Source organism: Amblyomma maculatum, chromosome 2 (assembly GCF_055883805.1).
Source record: "Amblyomma maculatum isolate TAMU_Amacu chromosome 2, ASM5588380v1, whole genome shotgun sequence".
Lineage (NCBI taxonomy): Eukaryota > Metazoa > Arthropoda > Arachnida > Ixodida > Ixodidae > Amblyomma > Amblyomma maculatum.
Window position 1 is genome coordinate 226,633,112 of NC_139345.1, and position 24,589 is coordinate 226,657,700.

Sequence of the window (24,589 nt, forward strand, 5' to 3'; positions counted from 1 at the left end):
GGGTAAAATATGGCTGGTGTTCAACCTGGCTGAAACTAGTTTACAGAGCAGAAGCTCATTTAAGCATGGTCAGACACGCTATTGAAGAACTCCTCCATGGCTGTCTGTGATCATCAAGGAAATGAAACCGAAGCAACTCCTGAATGGCTGTCTGCGAACGTCAAGGACACCACAGCCAGGTCTAGAAGGTGTCGAGGGCATTTTGAAGGAGGGCAAGCCGTAGGGGGAACGGGTAGGTTGTGTTGCACTTTGTCGGGCAATGTTGTATATTTGTGGAGATATGAATAAAGTTTGCCAGGCGTGTGAGGAAGAAGCATCAGCAGTGGGTGTGCAAAGCAGAATGATTCATGGTGAAGGTAGCACAAAAAACATTGACCAAGGTAGGAGAAAGACACAAGAAGTGAGCAGCACTGGCTGCTCGCACTGCGCCTGAGGACAAATCTGGCATCAGATGACTTTCACGAATGTCACCAGTAGAGATAAAAACGTTTTTGACATCGTATTATACCAACTGTCTGGGAGGTGTTTAACCGTTTAAAGCACAACTTTTCATTTAGATGTAAAACAAATATTCTTCCAACAATATATCCAGGCCTCAAGAATGGCATTTCCTCCCTTTTCCTTTTTTTAAATGGAAACACCAATGCTTAATTTTTCAAATGCATGTACAGTAGAAACTCATCAACTATGACTTCAAGGGAGTGGGGAAAACATCCAAATTATCTGAATGTTAAATTATCAAATAGCACTACCGGAATTGCCAGAAACTTATATTGTGAAAACCTAGGTGGTAGTCAGCTCCTCTTAATACTGCATGACCATGGCAATTGAATGAATGCCGTCATCAAGGGCTTTATTCACAAATGCATTAGTGTCAGTAAACCCACAGGTGCTTGTGATGTTTAAAGGCATGCAGATTTGCCAGGCTGCAGCAAGGGTAAGACATAAACTAAGGCAAAATTATGCAGTGCAGCATTGTGTGCGTTGTCATGGCTGCATCTTGCTGCGATCCCGAATGTTTTCTCAGCACCGGAGCCAATCACTTTTATACAGGCAGGGCAAATAAACATGCTAGTTGTGGCCCCATTCATGCTAGGCACGAATCTGTGATCTGAAGGTGAAGGTGACAAGAATTAGCAGAGTGCCCATGATGGTGGCAAAATGATACTAAAGAAAACAGAGTGCAGCGGAGTGGCAATGCCACCTCATGAGGGACAGTATGTCACTTTACTAACCAAATGGAGCACAAAAACGTCCAAAATCATATCAGAAACCACTAAGAACAACTGCTGCAGTTCTATCCACACTAGTTTGGGCAGTTGAAAATTTTACCCATATCATACAGCGGCTGCACTCTGTGCGCCTGATAGCATTATTTTAGAGTGAAGCCTCTTGCATTACACCGCGCAAATGGGCTCAACGATGAGGAGCTCGCCAGTCAAAACTTGTTTCGCATCGTTCATGCAAGCGTGACAAATTTGTTCGTGTGTGCATGCGAGGACATTCACTCTGTCTCGAGTCCCGCCGGACCTTTATTTTATTGCTTTGGAACAACTGGCATAAAAGAGCCACCACCAGGAACCTCTGAGGTTTTAATCAGATGAGGTTTAATAATGAGATTCGCACCAAAACGGCATGTATGCAGAGTTTAGTACGTTCTACGCTTGGAAACGCCTGAACAACAAACTGCCGCTACACCAGGGCCATTTCAAGAAGAAAAACGCGAGAATAAAAAGGGATTCTCTTCCAACAACAAGCTCCGCGTGCAAGCTGGCAATATGCCGGCTGCTCACACAGACGCCTTGGCAAGGCGCCACAAGCGCCAAACAAGAATCGATTGAGTAGTTTTTCTCACAAGCACACGTGCGAATGCTACGACGTCCTCCTCAAAGCAAACTTGCTAGAGCAGCCTCGAGCATAAGCACGCGCTCAACTGCAGTTTCGATTTCACAAGCTCATTTTCACCGGCATCAGATCTTGCTACCTTCCTGAAGCAGAGTAAATGAGAGCACAAAGAAAAACACAGGTAAAGGCTGCATCAGCTACGCACCAGTAAGAAGATGTGGGCTCCGGTTCTGTACCCGGTCAGGCGCTAAACAGCTGAACTCGCTAAACTCACCGGTGCGATTTTCGCCCGGATTTTCATAAAGTTCCCTATGAAACCGCCTTGGCCGGCGTTGCTGCGACCCGGTTGGAATAAGCTAGAAGCTTGGTGCAACCGGGTGAAAATAAGCAAACCGTTATTGCAACCCATGGATTGGCTTGGCTTTGTTTATTATTTTCGGATTGGGGTTTTTGCAGGAAAGCCCAAGGCAGATCACGTGTCGTGTGTTTGTAAACGACGTTTGGAATGTGTGGTCGTGTGAATCGCGATTTTTGCGTCGTGCACATTTCGTGCCTCAGTGCTCATCTTGCAGTTTCTTCATGGATTACGTTAGTAACGACAGAGGCGATAAACGCAGTAGAGGCTTCGTGCATCCACGGAAGTTGAAAGAGTGCTCCTACCTGCGGACCCCGTCGGTCTCTCCGTTTATTCTGCAACAAATCATATTTGCGTGTTGCTTCACGAACAGGGCGTCTTGGATTTATTTTTGAAGCATGAATGGTGCACAGTGTGGCATACTAGAAACCAAGAGCGTATGTAAAAGGCCTGTGTATGGGGATCGTGATTTGGTTTGTGCTGCCATGGAAGAAGAATATTCTCAACGTGTAGGTGGTCTTGGCTTTCGTTTTGAAGGTTGCGGTGTTTATGTAATCACCGTATGTGATCGCTTGGCTGATTCTGGAAGGGTGTTTATGTGCTCTTTCTTTTGCAATGCCGGGCACTCCAGATAAAACGGGTCTTTTCGAAGCTGCGAGCAGTTTTCCCAAAACTGCCTTAGCGAAAGGACACTTCTATTTCGCGTTATTCACGAAGTGTGCGCGTTCGCGTAGTGTACAAGAGTGTGTAAAAAATATTTAGCATTCACCCGTTCCTACGTTCCCTGAATCGCGCAGGGTATAGGCACTAAGATGGAGCCGAAATGGTGCCTTTCGCCCTCAATATATCCCAGTATTAACTTCGAAAAAAATATCCAGCAGGTTCGGTACTCGATTTTCTTTTACCGCTTTTCCCAAGTTGCGTCGCCTGTCTGCACGCATTTTTCACGTTGCCCGCATTCTGCTGAAGCTGCCTGAATTGAACAAACCTCTATCCACTAGTTTGATCCAAGGCTTTCTGACCGACTGCTCGCGGTTTGTTACTGCTAATACCCAGTCCTCTTTTTCAAAGTTTTCTTTCGGCTATGTGTTCCACAAAGCACTGTCCCTTACTCTTAACGATCTCCCTTCAGTAACTTCTACCAGCCACATTTTAGTTGATGACTGTGTACTTCGCTGCTCTGTAACCAACTCGTCCGACGCTTCTGCCTTATATCTATATTTAATTTGCATACAATAGTGATGTGCTATGTGGCCTCCGTCCCTGAGAAGCTTTAGACTGTTGATTTCTTCTCACCACTGCCAAAACAACACATCCTACTTACAAAATTAACACTAGTACTACTTTTTCAAAGAATTCGTTTAAGTACCTTGGTGTTCACCTCACTAATGGCTTAACATTGTCTTGCCTTGTAAGCCATGTAACTAATTACTCTAATAGAACTGTTGGATACCTCTATCGTAACCTACCCATGGCTGGCACCTTCTTGTGTAAAATTACTAGATTACAAAATCCTTGTGTGATCACAACTTTAATATACCAATCATATAGTTGATCCACACTACTGTAACTTTACTGAACCTTATGAGCCTGTTCAAAACATGCCACCAGTTTCATTCCCTCGAATACTCCTTCAGCATCTCTGCCATGAAATCTCTGTTACAGTCTCTGTTCTCGTCACTGTACTTCATGCCCTTGCCTTTATCACAAGCTTTTCATACAAGACCTCATGGCAGTCGTCTCGGCTAACCTGTGTATAGAACACCTCGCACAGGTCATCGTAAAAGTGGCGTTTCACCGCATGCCCGCACAACTACATTTCATGAGTCATTCTTCGCAAGCACTGTTCACAACTGGAATCATCCCTCATCAGTGATCCTGTAAGCTTCAATACTGCCATCGAAGAACCTGTCTAATCATAGCCATGTATACCACTAACCTGTCGCCATTTATCACTGTGCACAAGCCCATTCCTTCTGTAAAGTCTTGCATTAGGACCTCTGAGGTATCAATAAACACATAAATAAAAGCATGGTTGATAAAGATTCCTTACAATATGGGAACTGTGATTATGTTCGGCAGGAATATATATATATATATATATATATATGTAACTGGATCATGTTGAACGGTGTTAAGCTTGAGCTTGGCACAATTGTCTTTCCTGTGATATTGAACTTAGAAATTAGGATACTGAGTGATAACACTGACATGGTGGCTTGCCTTTTGAACTTAGAATGAACTTAGAATTTAGAATTTGATTGCAGTATTCCTTTCTTTGCATTCATCCTAAATGCAGGGGTGGAAGTGCTCCAAAATTGCTCCAACTCGACTGCATCAATGTTCTGACATTAAATTTAGTGCAGCACGGTTTTGCCGCACAGTGGGCCATTACTGGTATTGACAGCAAGAACCGCAATCCGAGACAATTAAGTTAAGTGACTATGAGAAGCGCAGCTGGGCAATGGTCTGTTATGAGTTCTGTATACAGGGTATGTGGCTGGTGTAGTCAAAACGATGGCAGCACACCGGTAGCAGAGGTGTAATGCATCTCACCCGAGCCTAATACATATAAAATTTTAATATTATTTTTAGTATGCAGCATAATGTTTGCTTATAAGCAAATTTGAGGAATTCGTTACGGAAAATGTTCTGTGCACTTGATATAGCGCCTACTTCCGGCCTTTTGAATCGCCTCTGGTGAGGGAAATGAGATCAGCGAGTGAAGCAGGCGCACCAAACTACTACGAGGTAGCGAGGCACTGAAAGTGGTAGACGAATATGTTTACTTAGGACAGCTGGTAGTAACCGCAGATCTAGATCATGAAAGGGAAATAACTAGAAGAATAAGATTGGGATGGAGTGCATTTGGTAAGTATTCTCAGATTATGACTTAGTGTCTTACCGGTATTGCTCAAGAGGAAGGTATACAGCAGTTGCATCTTACACTTACTCACCTATGGAGCTGAAACATGGAGGCTAACGAAAAGGGTTCTATTTAAGTTGAGGACAACGCAGATGACTATGGAATGAAAAATGGTAGGTGTAACGTTAAAAAATAGGAAGCACGTAGAGTGAGTTAGAGAAATAACTTGAGTTAATTACATTCTAGTGGAAATCAAGAAGATGAAATGGGCATGGGCAGGGCATGTAATGCGTAGAGAGGACAACCGATGTTCGCTTAGGGTAATAAACGATTCCAAGGGAAGCAAATCGTCGCAGGGGACAGCAGAAAGTTAGGTGAGCGGATGAGGTTAAAAAGTTTGCAGGAGTAAAGTGGATGCAGCTAGCACAGGTAGAGGAGTATGGGAGAGGCCTTCACCCTGCAGTTGGTATAGTCGGGTCGATGATGATGACTACGAGCCATTGGAAACTTGTCCAGCTGCAACGAACTACACGGTTTGCTTATAGCGATTCTGCTGTGAATACAAGCAGGTGCTTCACCATCTAGCCTGTCATGCCTACGACAGACAAAAAGCACACTTGGAACTCTTATGGAGGTGATGCCACTTAGGTGCCAGTCACTAAATGTGTTTTCAAAAGTGTTGGAAAGTCATACAGGGCCTATCGCCAGTGTGTTGAAACTAAGATAGCTCAAGCAATAATTTGAGCAGCCACAGAGGGCCATAAAGTAATGAATTTGAAGGGGAAAAAGGCTATACTTAAAGTGCCACCTATCTTCCTTGAAGGCGTTACTGGCCAGTACCCAGAAATTTATCGGCACAGGCGCAGGATCAAAAAGAATATGCACAAGATAGAAAGCAGAAATGTACTGTTCATTGATGTGAACTTCAAACTAGTGGCAATACTTGAGTGCATCAAAGTGGTGAAGTCCACCTTTGAATCTTACAAAACAGTATAAATCTCTTAGTTAAACGATCTTCAATTATGAAGTGTAGAAGGCAGCATTCCATTTGCTGCTATTTAACCCTTTGACTGGTTTTGCCGTACAGGTGCTGCGGCTGCATGCCGTCCCGCGGCGTTTTTGCAGTACGGGTATTGCGCTAAACGCATAGCGTTTGAAATAGTTCGACACTGGAGGTGATTTTTTTTTTTCGGAATATTCGACAGTCAAAGAGTTAAGTGAGGAAGCTAGAATTCTATTATTAAAAGCGAGTCTAGAATCTTGCTCCAAGACATAATGTGATTGCTCCAAAACTCTAGTTTTATTGCTTCAAAGCTGCTCCGAAGTTACTTTATTACTGCTCCCTGAGCTGTTCTAAAATGCTTGAGCCTGCTTCCACCTGTGTAAATATGATTACTTTCTTCCTCTGTACGGCGCTTCAACCAAGAAAAAGCTCGGTTATAATTTTTTTCCGTGTTTTTTTGTTTGTGTGACTAAACTATTTAAACTAATATTCTGCCTTAAGGTCTAAACCAACTTAATAATCTCCTTAATAATAAGCGAAGCATATAAGTAGAAGAAGCGATCACTTTCACTTTGACATTAGATGTTGCAGAAAGTCAAGTTCATCATGGTTGACAGCAAAGTCTTATTCATTGTAATAAATTTATGGCTGTATCAATAGTTGTGCATGTTACTTTTGGAATGAGGTCTTTGAAATTGAGATAGATGTGGTCAGAGGTAGGGAGATGAACACAGCACTGACTGTCAACTGAGGTTTATTGGAAAACGGAGGAGTTTATGCACATTTTCATAACATGTGACTCAGCCGAAGTCAAAACGTCATATACGCGTATACCAGTTTTCTCTCCTAACAAAGCATTGACAAAAAAAAAGTAACAATAAACAAGAAATCACAAAAATCCAAAACGCAAGTGAAGTAGTATACACCATGAGCAAGCACATGCCTCACCGCTAAACATTCAATGAAGACAAATGAAAAAGCCAGGTTGAGCTGTATATGGACTTCTGTTGTCAAAATGTAAAGTATGAATGAGCAGGATTAAGTCGTGTCGTTAGCCTTAAAAACCACCAGATATAGAACCGAAAACTGCCATACTAAGCGTTTTGAGTAAGCCTACGCTACTTACAGGATCTCAAGTTCTTTTTCACTGAGCATTATCAAAGGTGCACTGATGCACAAGCCCTTTTTCTGTTTGATGACTCTTGCCTCCAGAATCTCTCTTGTAATCTGCTTGTTGCTTCTACCAATAATCTTTGTTTTGTGAAGCCCAGTGCTTAAAGTCTGGCTCAATCGGAGGGGGTCTGTAGTGATTCGGGCATTGGTGGAAAGGGAAATAAAGAGAGAAAGTGGCTGGTTGCCTGTTTTGCAAATCGTTTTATACAAAGGGAAGAAATCATTATTTTTCTCCATCTCTGGTTTTTATTAATACTCAATGTGAAACTGTTGAAACGGTAGAGAAAAAACCTTCCAATTACACCACTGACAAGAACAAAACAATGGTTACCTGGTTTGTATTCTCACAGTCCTCGTGCTTGAATTCAAGCTTGTGGGGATCTCGGACCCCTCTTAAATATTATGGGGGGGGGGGGGGAGGGGGGTCTCTGACGCACCCCCTGGCTTTACGCCCTGTAGAAGCCAGGGCATACAACCTGTGCACCTGCTGCAGTGCAAAGCAACATTTCCTTCGCAGATGTTTCTTTCTTGCAAGTTTTTCATAGGTATAATTGTGTTCTCAGAGCCGTTCATTGAGGCATCTACCCGTTTGTCCAATGTAACGTTTCCCACTGCTTAATGGGATCTCATACACCACACCTGTGCTGCAGGGTACAAATAAAGTCTGGTGTTTTATGCTACATGCGCGTCGCTGCACACCACAAGTTTGAGTGATCCTACAAAGCTTCGATAACTTTTCCGAAGCTGTAAAAACTACTTCGATATTTACTTTTTTGCCTATTCGTTTCAAATCATGCAATATGCTGTGCAGATAGGGTATTGCAACCAGATTTTGTTGTTGTATTCGGTCCACTGTGTTAGGCATAGCTTCCTTGCTGTTTGTTTTCATTTTTTTATAGGTTCCTTCAGCAACTGAGATGACACCATGTTCCGGATAGCCGGCTTCTTTCAACCTGTCAATTTGATGAATGGAGCTGCTTTCCAAGCATTTTCGAGATTATCTCATTCTTCTTTTGACACCTCTTCATTTCTTCTGTCACTAAATCTCATGTCAAACATAAAATGGGAACAAATTTTCTCACCATCCCGGCACATTTCATTTTCCTCACTTTTGTTTCCCGACCTGGTGGGCTTGGCTAGTCTTGCATCAGCTGACGGACTGGTTGGCCTTGGTGACCCGTACTCAGGACATTCTCGGTGCCTAATACTCCATGTTATTAAAGTTTCTTCCTCCTTCTCCCAGTGGATTTCTTTCTTTACCATTTCCACCTAAAGCATCTTGTCCCAACTATATCTCTCTCTCAACCTAGAACACTGCTTTTCCTTTGCACCATTGCCATTCAGTCCCCCTTTTATCTTGACTCTCCTCCTTTTAATTGGTGTACCTGGCTGGAGTCCTCCATGTCGAAGTGACAGATGGCCCTGGTTCTACAAGTTGCAAACCTCTTTGGCACTCATTTTTGTAGCCAAATAAAGTTTATTACTACCACTTCTACTAGGTCTTGAAGTACAGTTTAAAGAGTTGAGGAAAGGTCTACAGGGACCAGCATAGCTGAGAGCGAAACTTAAAAAACACAATTAGACCTTAAACGTGGGTCGTTTTATTTTGCAATTCATAACTTATATTTTGGATAGTTCCAATGAAGCTCTGAATGGTCGCTTTTGATCGTGCTTCTATAGCTTAACATTTCTAACTGAAGGTATGAATGCATTCTAGAAAAGAAAGCAAAAGCCTTCAGGGCTAGGCTTTTTTTGTGCTTCTAAGTGTTACAGTTTTTTAGAAAAATTTTCCATTGGCAGAACAGCCAAGGTGAGTATTAAATTTGGGTAAAATGAATTCTGCTTTAACCATACACTCTAAAATTGTCCAGTACTCTTGCTGAATTTTGGGGGTGCTATTAAAATCACTTGTTTTGACATTTCAAAAGCCTTTTTCTTTTTCTTCTTTGGCTGCATATACTGCAGCTAAGTCTCTTGATTTTAAGCGAGTATCTCAATTTTAAAGCACTTTTGATGACTCAGTACTCGCGCCTTTTCCTTTCTTAGAAATGTTTGCCTCAAATTCAATTAGTTTTTTATTTCATACAAAGAGGATGCAGCCACAGTTAAGCAATTACTGTAAGTGTCTTGATGAGCTGGCCCATCAGGTGATGAGGAATGCTTTGTATATACTGATTCACTAAATGAGAAGCATGGGCATGTTCAACTCAAATAAAATTAGCTGCCTTTTCTTAATCTTCAAAAAGCATTTGATACAGTGACCCTTAAGATTTTAACTACCAAACTGAACTACTTAATTGTCTTCTGCTGTCCATTTATTGCTATTCTTATGAATTTTTGCATCAGATTAAACAACCAAATCAAACCTGGTGATAATGTATCAGTAAAGGGGGTTGTAAAGGGTGGGGTTTATTCCATCTCCCATACTTTTTTCCTTATTTTAATAACACAAGCCCCAAAATTTAAACTTCCACGAGTTTGTCCTTCTAGAATGAACAAATTATGTCACTAAGTGTCCTGACAATGCAGTTTCAGTGAATAAGAATCTGTTGGCACCATGCAGGGGGTCATGCCGACGCCCATGTCAGTATCTATATCAGTGTAAACTTTCCCAAAACATAATTCTGTTGGCGTATTTAGCGCAAGAAATTTTTATGCGCGGGCTAAATTGAAACCACTGTGATGATCGAGCGCGTACCTGGCCATAACCTCCTCTATTTTTTCGAAAAAATAGAGGAGGCTATGACCTGGCTCTCTTATGAGCCCGTTTCATATGTGCGGGTATACCTTGCTTTCGAAGCTTGCCGTCCCTCCTGTGCGCTACGAAGGAGCAAGTGACAACTTCGGAGCAGTACGCTGCCATCTACGCTACCTGCTCGGGTAGTTTCGGCCGTACACAGGCGAAACCGAAACTATATAGCGGGTGAGCGCAAATCGCCACGCTAGTCATGCATGCTGAATACGCGCCACGCACCGCCGCGGGTGTCACTCCTTTCATAATGTTCGGGAGCGCCCGGGAGGAATGGCTAGCGAAGCGATCGTACAACGTACACCCGTAATATACATGCCGCGCGCACTAAATTATCCTCGACCGAGAGGTTTCGTTTTCTGCCATGCGCGGCCTAAATTCATGTGCTAAAAGCGGGGACGATAATGGTGTTTCCAAAATTTAAACAACTGATATAGATATTATAATTGCGACCTCAGCAAACCTATAGCTGTTAGTGAATGAGGCGCTAGTGCGCATGACTAGTTAAAAAGTATTATCAGTTATATACCAGCACCTGCTTAATTAATTGTTATCGCACCGCATACACGGGCACAATTAAAAGCCTCCAGCCGAACCAACCCGTGAAACTGCATGTTAATTCTGCAATGCCCGCAGTCCCGGCATAGTTTCTTTTTTCACGACTCGCACCCGCAGCAGCGGAGGCTGCAACGAATTGCATGCCGCCCGTAAGCGTGTACGTGGCGTCGATCGGCATTGCAGTGCACCGTTGTGATCATTTAAGAGCCAACAGATCCCGTACGTCTTTGTTGGCCAGCGTGTATAAACGAACTGTCTGGCGACTCGAGCAGGGTAAGCCATGCTAATTCGACCAGGAGGCGACTTCGTGCCAGGAATTGCATGGTTGCGATTTTATAGGTAGTCGAGATTGAATTGCGATGGCCCAGTGGAAGCTAGATGGAACGGGACTGCATGGCCATGTCACAAAAACGTAGCTGCCGCGGGCAAAACCAAGCACCCAACAACGCAACAGTGTCTTCTGCAGTCTCCCCCCCTCCCTCCCCCGCTGTGCTGGTGCAGTTGGCGTACTCGACTTCTGTGTTCAAGGGTGTGGGATTCAATCCTGACTGGGGTGACTGCTTTTCGATGGGAGCGAATACTAACAAGGCGCCCGCGTGTACTGCGCGGTACGGTAAAAACCCAGCTAGATGGTCGAAATTCTCGGAGCCTTCCACTATATGGCGTATCTCATAGCCTGATCGAGTTGCTTCGGGACCTCATAAACCAAACCAAACCATCTTTTGCAGTGCAGTTTAATTCGTCCCCCACGTACCCACCTCGCATACAGCATATGTAACGTGACTCATTCGAACATTTGACCTCGAGAGCTATTATTCGAACTGAAGTGGAAGCGCGAATTTTCATGTGGCACTTGATCTCAGTGCGTGGTTATGCATATGTTTGTTGCGAACATAAAATATGGAAAAAGAAGTAAATTTTTTTACTATATATTTTGCGCGGCCGGATTTACAAGCAATGGTATATCCAGCAGCCAAACGACCGTTTATATCGAACAATTTGTTCAAATTATTCCATGTTGGTCTCTAACAAATCCAGTGCATAAGATATGCATCAGAGTGAATGGCCGAACTTTCATCCTCTGATGTGCTCTTTATTCGCTTCGCCGGTTACGCGACTGCCATAGGGCTGCGCTGTAAACTAAACTCGATAAAATATTTTATTTATGTGCTCAATTAGTAGAGATGGCTTACCTGCTTATAGTGCAATAATCAGCGAAAATTGATGGCCATTAGCAACCAAACTGGAAAGAGGGTTGAATCCGTGCCGCGGAGGGTGTGGCGTTGCTAGGAGAATCGACGGCGAGGATGCGCCGGCCGACAGCTGCCAGTCGATGACCAGACGCATAGCATGCTTGGTTTGTAAAGGTGACCACTGCACAAGTGCTGCCGATACTTTACGTCGCAGTCGGCAAGAAAGAAGTGAAAGCGATTAAGTTGACTTACGTTGCACTCTCTCCAGGCGTTTTAATTGAGCAGTAGCCCGTCCATGTTTGGTGTCAGTGCTGCGTTTTCACTTTTAGTATCAACCAAGCAGCTCGATTAGATCACTATTAATTGTGCTTGAGGGAGTATATATGACAAACACTAAGTGACGACTAGATATATCAAATTTTCTTTATTAAAAATAGTAGTTGGCAGGGCCCTTACCTGCAGGTATACTTAAAGCCTGATAGCATCTGGTTTAAGCACCCTTCCATATATATTTCATGGAAATCAGGTTAAGCCCAGCTGAGTCCACTTAGAAAGGTACCCTCTCGCAAAACATGGCTTGCCAGTCGTCCTTGCATGATGGAAACTGGCAGCTTGAAATATGAAATTTATGTGTGCCAGGAGGAATTCTATGTAATATTAAGCATTGCAATACTTTGCTTGAAAGCATATGCTTTTTTTTTGCTCATTAGTTTCATTCACAGTGCACATATCCACTCAGAGACATTTACTCTATTTTCCTTTTCCAAAAGCTTGCTTCGTCCCTGACAGAGTACTGCCAAATTTTTCAGTTTTAAGCTAAGAAAATTTCTCGCTGCAAAATTGGAAAGTGTGCCAAGTAATTAAGTAAGGCAACAATGCTATGCTTCAGAATACTCAGGCTACTGGAGGCATTAAGCTGAAAGTTTCATCATTAAAATCTTGTCAAACATGAGGATAGTCCGAAACTGAATTGATAAACTACTGATGTTAATACTGCATTTATGGTTCCAAAAATGGCTGGGATCACACGTGTATGCTGATGGTACAGTGTAGCAACTTTTGCTGCTATACGTACCTTAATTACTATTTCTCAATTTTTTTGAACGCTGTCATCTTGACAATGCTATTTTTTTAACTGCCAATTTTACTTACAATTACTGTGCCTAAAGGTTAAAGGTGTGGGAAAGGTTATACCAGAAACTGAAATACACATAAATTGAGCAAATGCAACAAATATTTTGGGGGCACTTCAGCACCGCTGTTAAGGAAAACATGCCACAGCATTTATGACTCCTGTATCCTCATCCCTGTACATTTAGTTGGCTACTTGTTGACTCACCAATCTTAGTTTGCACTTTTATCACACATACCAATTTGTAAAATTACTAATTACCACATTATGTAAATGAACTCCCAACTCACACATCTGATTTGGGATTCTGAAAGGCAATGAGTTTTTCTCATGTCAAAGGAGCTGCTTGGGTAGGCAGCTGGACCATACCATGGTCCTCACATCACACAGACCAATCCATCCGGTCATACTATCTGCCACTCATCCTTGTCGCTCAAATTGCCTTTTTTGGTAAATATGGCCTTTTAAGCAGTCACATTAAATTAGCCAAGGGCTTCAACTATTGTTACATGTAAAGAATTACTGCACACGCTTTTTTTTATGCCCTTTTAGTATGCTGCCTCACCATCCCAGTAGCATAGAGGCACAGCAATAGTGTATTAAGCGGGTATCCAAGGTTAGGTTCTAATCTCATTGCTACAAGCATGTCACCTCGCTATTGAACACAATTCACTTTGAAGGGCCAAGAGTTCAATATTTTAGTAAAGTGATTAGCACTGCCAAATGTTTAAGCATTACATGAGGTGACAGTATGGGTGTAAGTAAGCATTGCAATTAAGAAAGTTGCTGCTCATCTGCAAAATACTGAGTTAAACCAATCTTGTGCAATTCAACAAACACCGCCCACTTTGCCATTTTATCATCAGTCCCTGTCTGCAGTTCGAAACATCTTCATTGGGCTTACCTCTAAAAATTGTCTACGAAACATATCTGTAAACTTTTCTTACTTCACTGGTTTTGCGGATTATTTCCAGTCTCAAAAGGAATAACAAATACATGTGGTTCTATGACACATACAGTAAATACTTACCTTTCTAGGTAGGTTACAAAAGGGAAGTAATGCAGAAGGTTGGCAGTCTAAACATAAATGAGTGTGTCAACATGGTGTTTTGGCACTGGAGTGTTTATTACTCCAATCATGTGCGCTAATAATGAATGAAAAGGCACATAAGTAGGAATACTTTATTTTGACACAGAAGCTACGGCCAACGTGTGTGTGTTGCCATAACGCTCGTAAGTGAAGTGCAGACTTGTGAGTACACTGTTGAGCCAGTAGCACAGGGAGCAGTCAACTTGGGCCAGGGAATGCCATGCTTTGAAAGGTGGGCAGCTGTTGTGATCTCTCGACTAGTATCAGTCACGTGCAGGATCGGCTGTCATGGGGAGAAAAAACAAAAGAATGCAAGCTCAGAAAAATAACAAAACACCCAGAGAAACTCACAGACGTACCAAATGTAAATAAAAAGGTAACAGGACTGCAGACTATGCAGCAGCTCATATATTCTAATAGTGGATTTGCATATGGTCACTACACCCTCAAAAAGGAAAGGAGCACAAATGCTGAATTCATGACTCGTCAAAGGAACCAGACAAAAAGAAAAGTGTGCACCCTGTAGCATAGCTCAAGAATGAGAAAAGTCAAAACAACAAAAAGGTTACCCCAAGTAAGGCCAGTACTAGTGCTCTCTGCATGCGTGTGACAATGTATCACTGCAGTGTACATGCACAGCAGAAATGGACACCATAGGTGGTAAAGAACTGATATGAAGTTATCAACACTGGCCGCAGACATTAGAACAGACAGCTGATTGTGCTTTGGTAGGTTGCGAAGCATATAAATAAACGTTGAGACATCTTGAAAACCATGTGTGCACATTTTCATTTGCTGCTGCATCCAAGAAGTTTCGCTTGCACTGTTCATTAGACGACATGTGTTGCCCTCGGATTGTAGCGTTTGTCGACTACACAGCATGATTCCAGAATTGCGACTGACTCAGCTGTGAACATTTCATTTTTCTAAACTTGCGAAGTCCTTCCTATGGGCTGTGAAAAAGAATGAGGAACTGTTCCACCGAAATGTAGTCGCTGGCCCTCTATAACGCACATGATGGTAGCCATAAGTCATTTTGTGCCAAACAGTAATTTCCATACAAGTAACAAAAAGTTCTCAAACTATGTGACAGGACCATAGCTATTTACTTTGAGGGTGGCCACAGCAAACAGGCAAAAACTACAAGATGGCCAAATCCCTCACCGAACTACAGCACCACAACAGTTGCTACAATGCTAGCATCATAAAACCTCTGGCTGTCTTTGATATATGGTCCTCATCACAAATACACCAGTTCATGTTGTTAAGGAGGCTGTCCATGAGCATCATACTTCTCAAAGCAGCTAAAAAATGTTGCAAACAGAGACCAACACTTGACTTTAAGTGCAGTAGCAGCACTACTAACATTCAGTGTGTTAATGGAGTATAGACACCCTGAAACAGAGAAGACAAAAATTCAATTATAAATTATTTAGCGGTTGAAGATAAAAACCAGGTGATGATCTGTACAGAGTAATGTTTTGCATGTCATTAACAAGCAAAATGCGATCAAAATTAGGTGCATATGCTCCTGTAAGATGAAGTGCTGCACTGGCCTAGCCCAAGCAGTGCGAGTACCTCCAGTCAAAACGCTTTCAAGTGCCATCATCCATGAGATGGTTGCCCAATAGCAATCGGAATTTTCATAATGCAGCGTTCCTTATCTTCGGCCAGCATTTTTCACTCTTCCCCATGGATGAAACCCTTCCCAAAACTCCAAATTGAAGACATCAATTGAGTCATGCAGAATTGTCAATAATGACCTGAACCACAAACCAACTTGGAGAGGTGGAAGCAGGCTCGAGCACTTTGAAGCTATAAAACGGGAGTTTTGAAGCATTCAAATTGTTTTGGAGCACGTTTCTAAAGTCAAAAGATTTTATTAGCTGAATTTTTTATACCTGGCATACCAAAATAACTATTTGATTCCTTTTTATTCAAAGATCAATGCATTGGTGAAAATACAAGACTAACAGGCAAAACATGTACAGATGTTTAAAATAACACAAATGACCTCAGAAACAATTTGGAACAAACTAGTAGAAAATGCAATGCTTGTTTCTATACTTGATGCCCGAACGATAAGTTTGACTAAAAACATGACTCTTTTAGCTTGAGAAATGTGGACTATACCACTATGATGTGCTCAAGCACCACTAGACTAGTTCGGAGTTCACATCAGTAAGCAGCACATTTCCACTCCCTACCTTGTGCATATAATTTTTTTCATCCCATGCCTGTTCTGATAAAATTTCCAAAGCACTGGTCAGTAATCCCTTCAGTAAGGATAGACTGCCCTCAAGGATAGCCCTTTCCTCCTTCAGATGCCCTACTCCATGGCTTTCTGTCAGTGGCTTCTCATGTTTTCGCTTGAGTGGCACCGGAGCTTCCTTAATTTTAACATGTTAATGATAGGCCCTCCATGCCTGCCCAACACTTGTAACATTTCTAATGATTGACACCTTCACGGTGTCACACCCATAATACTGTATGTTTTTGTCTGACGTATGTTCGACAAGCTTATTATTAACAAAGAGGTTCAATGAAATAGATCTACGACTGCCAGAAACGAGGCTCATGCTGGTCTGGCTTATGAGATTTAATGTCCCAAAGCAACACAGGCTATGAGAGGCTCATGCTCTTCTATTTAGCAGTAAAGGAAAAATATATAAAGGCCCTGTTACGACACAGGTATGCAAATGAACAGAATGAAATTGAGGAAAGCATATAATTAACTAATAAAAACAAAATCTGCATTGGTGATGAACGGTAATTAGCAGTGTATCTACTCTCAAATGAGAAAAAACTCATTGCAAACTAGGAAAACAAAACAAAAACAAGAAACATGCCACTGTTGAGGTCCGAGACCTCCACATTATGCATCCCATGCTTTACAAACTAGCTACAATAATGGCTGTGCAATCTTTTACTTTCAAGTTATTTATGTTGCATGTATCCCAACATAGACAGCGTTCACCAGTGCTAAACTAAACCACAGCAGCAGACGTGGGAATGCCCTGTAAATACAGCAACAAGATTAACGACTGGGCGAGTTGGTAATCATTCATTTTAAACCAGCCAAAAGACAAGAAACAGAGAAGCCAGACTCATCTCGTTCGCTTCTATTCTCTGTCTTATCCTTTGGCTGGTTTAAAATGAAATACAGCAAGTGCCAAGTAGAACATGATGTGGAGCATGGTGTCTGAAGAGTTGTGCATGAACGAGCCGCGCCGGCGCGGCACGCCACTGCTCGTAGTGTGCCCAACCTCCGACAGGCAGTGAGACTCACGGATTTGGGCAGTATGGCCAGTGTGACTCTTTCGTCTTCCCATGATAACTCTACACTGTTAGAAATTCGCTGAAAAAGAATGTATTAGTTTAGGCCGTTTACAGTCTCTAAACACACCACGAAATATGTCAGCTGTATTGCATTCCGCTTCTGCTTATTTTCCAATTTTTGACCAAATTTGATAAAACCTGGCATTCTGATTCGGTTTCTTGTACTGATTTCAAACATGCAACCATTTTTCCAACTGGCCAATTAGTTCAAGAAATAATGAAATTAATTGTTCATAATTTGCAGAAACAATGAAAAAATAACAGCACTACAAAAAAATTCACATGGACACTTTGCTAGGTACTAGAAAGCGTAATGAATACAATGTTAGGAGCATTTGTTTCTTTAACAAATATTAGTGATGTTATAGCAGTTCAGAGTTTTCAATTTTGCTCTAAATCAGACAGGAAGGCACTCACATTTGGAGCAGTGAATTCTGAACTGCTATAACATCGCTAATATTTGTTATACAAAAGTGCGCGTAACATTGTATTCGTTATGCTTTCTAGTACCTAGCAAAGTGTTCATGTGAATTTTTTGTAGTGTGGTTATTTTTTCATTGTTCCCGCAAATTATGAACAATTTCATTTTATCTTTTGAACTAATTGGCCAATTGGAAACAATTATATATTTGAAATCAGTGCAAGAAACTATATCAAAATACCAGGTTTTATCAAATTTGTTGAAAAACGCAGGAAAAATAGCTTCAAGAGCCATGTCGCCTGTTAAGGATGGCGACAACGAGACGAGCGCGAGAGCTGCCGCTTTCAACTATTGTGACAAGAATTCCCCACCGGAAAGGAACGCGGGGTGTTTGGCCAGACGGCGACAGCAGCCCAAGTCGGGCCATCGGGAAACAAAAAAGGTTCAAGTGAATCCCGGCGTCTTCCCGCCTGGGTCAGTACCCTCAAGCCGGCCACGCGGTCACCCCCTTAGTCTGGCCGACAGCGCGTAACAGCCCTTGCAACGCAGACGGTGTGGCCCAGACCAAAAGGCGCCGAGCTCCTCGCTAGTAATCTACACTGCGCTTTTCCAATTCGTCTTGCCGACGGCGCGCAGTGGCGCGTTCGACATGGTTCGACGCAGGAGCGCCCCCGACAATGGGACGCAGACAGACGCCGATCGACGCAGGTGTGTGCCAGACTGTGAGACGCCGGCAGTCAGTGAGCTCGTGTGCTGCCTTTTACACTGCCACAGCGGCTTCCTCCTTCCCCACCAAGTCTAAACTTTCGAGGGGGGCCTCCGGGAAAAAAAAAAAAAGAAAAAAAAGAAAAAGTAATTGGACTTCTTGTGAGGAGGCTTTAATATTTAGACACCGCGTGCAGCAAGATATAACTGATTAAAATCTCGAGGAAATGCAAAGTAGCCAATTGCATGCGTATGTAGTCTTCACGCCATGCCAAAACGGCCGTTCGTCAAGCGTAGGTATCACCTCCGTCAAAGAAAGAGAAAGCCAATATTCTTCTCGAATTAATGTATCTGTGAACTGGAGGCGACGGTGGTAGAAGAAAGACAAGAAGCTCAGGCAGCGTGTCCGCCCTGTGGTGTGCAAGAGGTGCTGTTATATCATAGCTATATTTATCGCACCGCCGCCAGGGCCAGCATGTGTTCTGGCTGCAATGCTCTTCGCTGATTCTGCATGTAGAAGGTCCCCCCCCGCCTCCAATTTCCCCTTTCGAGAAAGATGGCGCCATTGCGGCAGCAAGACTGTATCTGTGGCTGAGGCGTCCCGAGTGTTGAACAGCAACCTTGGAAAAGGCCACACCTCATAAAGCGTTCAGACGTTGGCCCTTCCCAGTGGTTTGTATGAGGTTTCCAGTTCCTAGTCTCCAGTGGTATGCGGAAGCACCTTATCGCAGACCAGACTGTCTGTGCTCGCTGATAGCTGAAACAGCCTCATCCAGCGCTATTCTAATTTATTAGGCGAACGCCACGCAGCACCACACTAGAGTAACCCGCACATGGCATTTTACGCTTTAAAACATGCAAGAGCGGTGTCTGACTGCTGCTCTTCAGTCACAGAGGGGGAGTAATTTCATATATTAGTTTGAATCGTCCAATGTGGCCGGCGCATGTCTAATTGTTTACGACATTAATCGACTCATTTAAACATTGTTCATTCAAGATTTATCTTATTTCAACGTCAAGGAGATTTCTAAACTCTATCAAGCCTTTGCGGCTATTTCTGTTGTGAGACGTTCCAATCATCCAATCAACAGCTCAAAATGAAAACCACACCTATGTTTGGTTTTGAATTTTCTCACAACGAAAGAAAAAAAAAAAAAAGAAAAAGAAAAAAGAAAAAAAAAAAAGCTATGTCTGGAGTAATGGTCCCAAACCGGCTCAAGGTATGAGGACGCCGTAGCACAGGCGTGCGGATCACTTCGGCCACATGGGGTTCTTCAATGAAACTGTCATCTATAAGCATATGCCTGCCATGCTTTCAGCTCCGACCGAAATGCTGTCTCCCAATTAGGATCAAACTAGGGTATCCCAGCTCAGTACTCGAGAGCGTTAATGACTAAGCCACCGCGGTGTCGTAATAAGTAAATAAATAAGCTATGAAGACTAAACCTTTTTCTCGGAGCGTACCATGGTTATTTTATCCGTTTCGTTGCTGCGACGCCGCAGATGTGTATTTTACTCTGACAAAGTGACTATAAATCGGACACGGCTCTCTGTGTACAAGCCCGAATCTGGATTGGGCCCGCACGTTTAAGCCCACCCCGGGTCCAGCAAAAATGTTCATGAGTCTGCCCAGACGGCCCGTGGGCTGAGCCGCACCCGGCTTTTGAGCCGGCCCATGCCCACGCAGTGTCGTGTGAAGCACGTGCTACCTTCACCTGACACTTCTACAGAAGGTCTGACGATCTTCTATTTTTTCGGTTCCTGGGGCTGCCTTTCAGTGGGTCGCTTTCTACTTTTCGAAGTCTGAAAGGTAGGCAAGGCCGGCAGAGAATATCGTGGGGACCGCTTCCTTTGCTAGCAACGCTTTGCAGCACATGCCCATTTAACTCTGTCATCCATGTTTTGGACACAAACCTGGGCTCCAAATGCTCCTCACAAACAGTAACTGTATAGCTCGGTCCTATCTTGGTATGCCGGCCGCAATAGCTGAAGCTGTTCGACATCTTTTCGCACCGAAAAAAGCTGACATTTTTCACTGCAGAATACGTAGCCTGTATCGCAGTGGAGAACAATGCACTTTTTTCCATATTACATTACAACTTAGAATATACCATGATCGAAGAAAGGCGTGGAGCGGGGGCGTCAGCGAAAATTGAGAACTGACTGTCATTCCTTGCAGCAACCAGCGAACCCGCGGCCACCAACAGTCAACGCAGCCTCTCTGCAGCCTACAGAAGTCAGCGCATCGGTATTGCCACTTACTGTTCGGTGCAGAGCAGCCCGCTCACGCACTTCTATTCTGACACCATGATGCGGAGGTTGTGGGTCCGGGCCGACCAGTGGCATATGGTAGTTTTTTGCTTGACAATTACCTCAGACAAACTCATTATGAAATATCTATTGATAGCCATGCCATTATGGACATAGAGCAGCGGTCTCAAACTCATATTGCTACGTGGGCCGCATTGACAAAGCCTTTTCTCTCATGACCCAGGAGCCAGAAAATAACAAAACAACAGGAAACAAAGTACAATAAATAACGATAAAATGAACAAAAATAAGCAAAACTTCTTTTTTCCAGACCAAGCCCTTCCATTATTGCAAAAGAAAAGCAACGTGTGCTCCTTTCCGCTTGAATGCCGGACAAAAGCAGCTTCAGGATCGCTCGGAGAGAGGTACTGAAATGACATACCTGTTAATAAATACCACACTTATAATCCTCAGCAAGAAAAAGAAAAGCACACTTGGAAATAAAAGAAAAGGCAGGATGTCCTGCTCCTTGCTTTTGAAGGCATAGTGATGTCAAATGAAAGTTCATGCAGATTAAGTGGTCAACGCCTTATCAAAAATGAATGCATACTAACTGGGTACTAAGTCTGAGCTTATTTTAGTTCGAAATTAGGGCTGGTGGTAATGCTTTCAAAACGCCGGCTGAAAATTGAGCTGGGCAGACTGCATCATGCAGCTTCGCTGGCCGTGCTCCAAGACCCCTGGCATAAAAGGATCATCTCTGATGAGCGGAAAGAGACTGCCCGGCGCTGCTGTGCCAGAAGATGCAGGAGATGACAAAGCAAGTGAGTGCGAGGGCGTGCTCACAATTATTGCTGCTACAGTGAGCCTTATTTGCTAGGCTGCTTTGATTAATGTGAAGCAACCCTGCCACAATCGGCTAGTAGGCATATCGGTGCCCAGAGAAACTGTCACTGTTTTTAGCTGCTCAACGGCCCTGATAGTAATCGAATAAATAAATAAAGTTCTTGCAGTAACTTTGTTACACGCACAAAAAAGCGACACAACCAATCTGTGCAGGAATACCATTCGTTAAAGAAGGCAGCTTTGCTAGTTTCTCACAGCGAATTGAGAAGACAATATAGCGTGGTTTGATCTTCCATCTCGTGCAAACATTTCTTTGTTTTTGGAGCTAGTCTGGTTTTCTTAGTCTGAATCAACTGTTACATTGCACACTGTTTGCGATGCATTAATTGCAGCTGAGGAAGAAAGGCTGCAAACTACAAGCTGGACACTGCAGCTGCAGGAAGCTGCAGGGATGCTTGCTTGTTCGATTCATTCATGCACTCTATGCAAACTGGTGACCTGCCCCGTGTAAAAGTTAAAACAAATGACCAGTCCCGGTGGCACAGCAATTGTTTTGAAATTAAGTACAGGGCTCACCTTGTGGCGTTGGAGCATAGGCTGCCTCCGCCTTTCATAGTCCCCTTTGTTCAGCCTCAGCAACCAGCAAGCCCATGATAGACTCCAAAACACATATCAGGAAGGTCCCTGCGTACCAAATATTAGACGTCAGCATACAAGCGATGTTTACACACACAAAAGAAATTAAGACAAGTACGTGTTGATGTAAACACAAGGCGAAATCGCTTACCTCACCGTAATTAGAAAGGGGCCTTGCACAGTCATAAAATGAGGTATGAAATCATTATTCTACACCGCGTCATAGCAATGAGGGTCACACAAAGGGTCACGTCGCACAAATGGTTAGTACGTCGTGGTGCACCGAAACAAAAGCTTCCCACACAGGCCTGTGTTATCCTCGCCTTTCCTGCTTCTACGCGTTGTTTTGTCATGTCCTAGTATCTCCTTAAGTCCCTCCATCAGCTCAAAGACGTTACAATCATTAACTATTCATCCAGACCGCTGAGGAAAGCCTACCCAAGTTTCCCGCCGTTTTCAGGCGCACGCAAGACTCGTAGTCAGGCGTGTTTTACATGACTGAGACTTTCGTGCGGTTGGCCTAATAAACGGTATTTGACCGTATGTTCCTTGGTGTCGAACTACGTTGAGCTTTCGATTGAAACTTTCTACAATAAACCTTTGGGCCGTTCGGGCCCACTGCCGGCCAAGCAGGCTCAATGGTCGTCAACAGAACATTCGGGCGCAGGGAAGTTGAAAACTAAAGGTCTCTTCGATTTGACTTGCACTGGCTGCACTAGTTCTGAAAAGTGCTGCAGCGGTGCCAGGTGGTCACGTGAGCGTGCAGTGCCAGTTCCGACACTGGCGTGCGGCGGCAGCTGCCAAAACGAGTACGCAAGTGTAGGACTCTGCAACCTAGCAGACGCGTGCGCGCATCATGCATCGCGTGCTGTAACATGATCACGTCCAGTTTCGAAGCCAGCTGCCGTAGGCCTACAGCTCGATCGGAAAGTGACGACGACTAACAGTGACACCAATTGACCAAATACGTGCGACTGCGCACGATCGTTATATATCGGACGGTCTGCGAAGGTGCCGTTCATGCGCCTGGGTACGAGAGAATTAACGTTGTAAGCAGTTGCCACGAGTACTAGTTTAAATAATTAAGACTGCCTAACAAGACGCTTGATTGGTTTCCACGAACTTACTTCTGTCCAAAAGCACTAGCTGACGCACGTATATGTTTGTACCTCATTGCGCTCTCAGACATTCTATGTGCTCCGTGGGCGACAAGTTTGATGTCGTATAGTCGCTGCGAAGCTGTCTTGTGGCACACACACTTGGCACGACAGAAACTCGATCGATCGCAACTGATTTCTGTTCGCATCTACCCGTCTTCCGAGGTCACAACTCGATTAAAAAAAAAATACTACATAGGACAACGCGCGCGAAGGTGCCGTATCGCGGCCACGTACCACTACATATGTGGCCACAACTACATATAATACCGCTCCTCCATCAACAAAATGCCAATCACCAGCATGCAGCCCAACGGCCCAACTACCTTGTATACGCAACCATTTGCGGATCCGTTAGCAGCGAACCGTCCGGGTTCTGAAGGAGACGGGCTTTACAAAAGCTATGCAGAACGATGCGCAGCGTCGTCTGCTCTTGGCCAAGCGGAGCGTACGCCATGCTGCACTTTTTTCTGCACCTCTTCTGGAGCGAGTGCAGAGTGAGCGAGAACTCGTGCAGAACTAGCCCTGCACCTTAACAAAACGAGGAGAGAAGTGCAGACTGCGCGCGCGGCACTGGCACAACGAGGACGGCGGTGCTGCACTACTTGAACTAGTGCAGCTGGTGCAGGCAAATCGAAGAGACCTTAAATGTAGAGTTCCAGACAACAGGCAATGACTCAATACATGCATACTTACCGTACAACACGAGAGCGCACGTCTGGCACGGCGACGCAGCTCCCACGGCTCCGACGACGACCAGCCATTCTGCTACTAAAAAAACAACCACCTACCCACAAAACAATAGCCGGACGTGACGTTTTTTTTAAACCGAATAAGACGTCATGGGTTGCAGAAAGCATTTTGCTCCTGCAACTCGGTTGCAGGAAGCATTTCGTTGCTGCAACCGGGTCGCAGCAGACGGCGCCAACCGCCTTTACACCGTTGGCCACGCAAATAGACGCAAACCAAGCACTTCACAGATCCTTCTTTTCGCCGTTTGAAGTCACTAGCTTCCCAAACTGCGGACTAAAAAGACTATTCATACCTAATTTTGGCTGAGTTTTCTTCTATTTATCTATATTTAAAGCATTACTGAAAGTTTATCACCGCATTGCATTTGCTACCTTTGCCTAAAAACAGCTATTCGTAACTCTAATAAACGACAGGGGGCGCTGCAGTAGGCAGAGAGTGGTGGAAGATAGTGCGACCAAAATAGTAGATGAAAATGTTAATCTGTATCTATGTACCTGTAAGTGTTAGTGTGCAGTAGG

At 43.7% G+C, this 24,589-nt stretch overlaps 1 protein-coding gene and 1 long non-coding RNA gene across 4 annotated transcripts in view; both read right to left on the reverse strand.

Annotated features, from left to right (window-relative positions):
* The window catches only part of LOC146201434 (GTPase-activating protein skywalker-like), a 214,543-nt gene extending 212,332 nt beyond the window's left edge, over nt 1-2,211 (reverse strand). The window contains exon 1 of one of the 2 annotated variants that reach the window (XM_084595843.1): nt 2,051-2,211. The gene's annotated coding sequence lies outside the window, so the exon portion shown is untranslated. The remainder of the gene's footprint in view (nt 1-2,050) is intronic. The other variant, XM_084595844.1, reaches the window with a different exon arrangement.
* Nucleotides 2,212-14,037: 11,826 nt separating this feature from the next.
* Nucleotides 14,038-24,095, reverse strand: LOC146201437 (uncharacterized). 2 transcript variants are annotated; one of them, XR_014705352.1, is made up of 3 exons: nt 24,015-24,095; nt 22,102-22,209; nt 14,038-14,247 (listed from the first exon to the last, which is right to left on the reverse strand). It is a non-coding gene; the product is annotated as an uncharacterized LOC146201437 (long non-coding RNA). The 2 variants fall into 2 exon arrangements; XR_014705353.1 differs by lacking the exon at nt 24,015-24,095 and adding an exon at nt 22,600-22,620.
* Between the last annotated feature and the right edge of the window lie 494 nt (nt 24,096-24,589).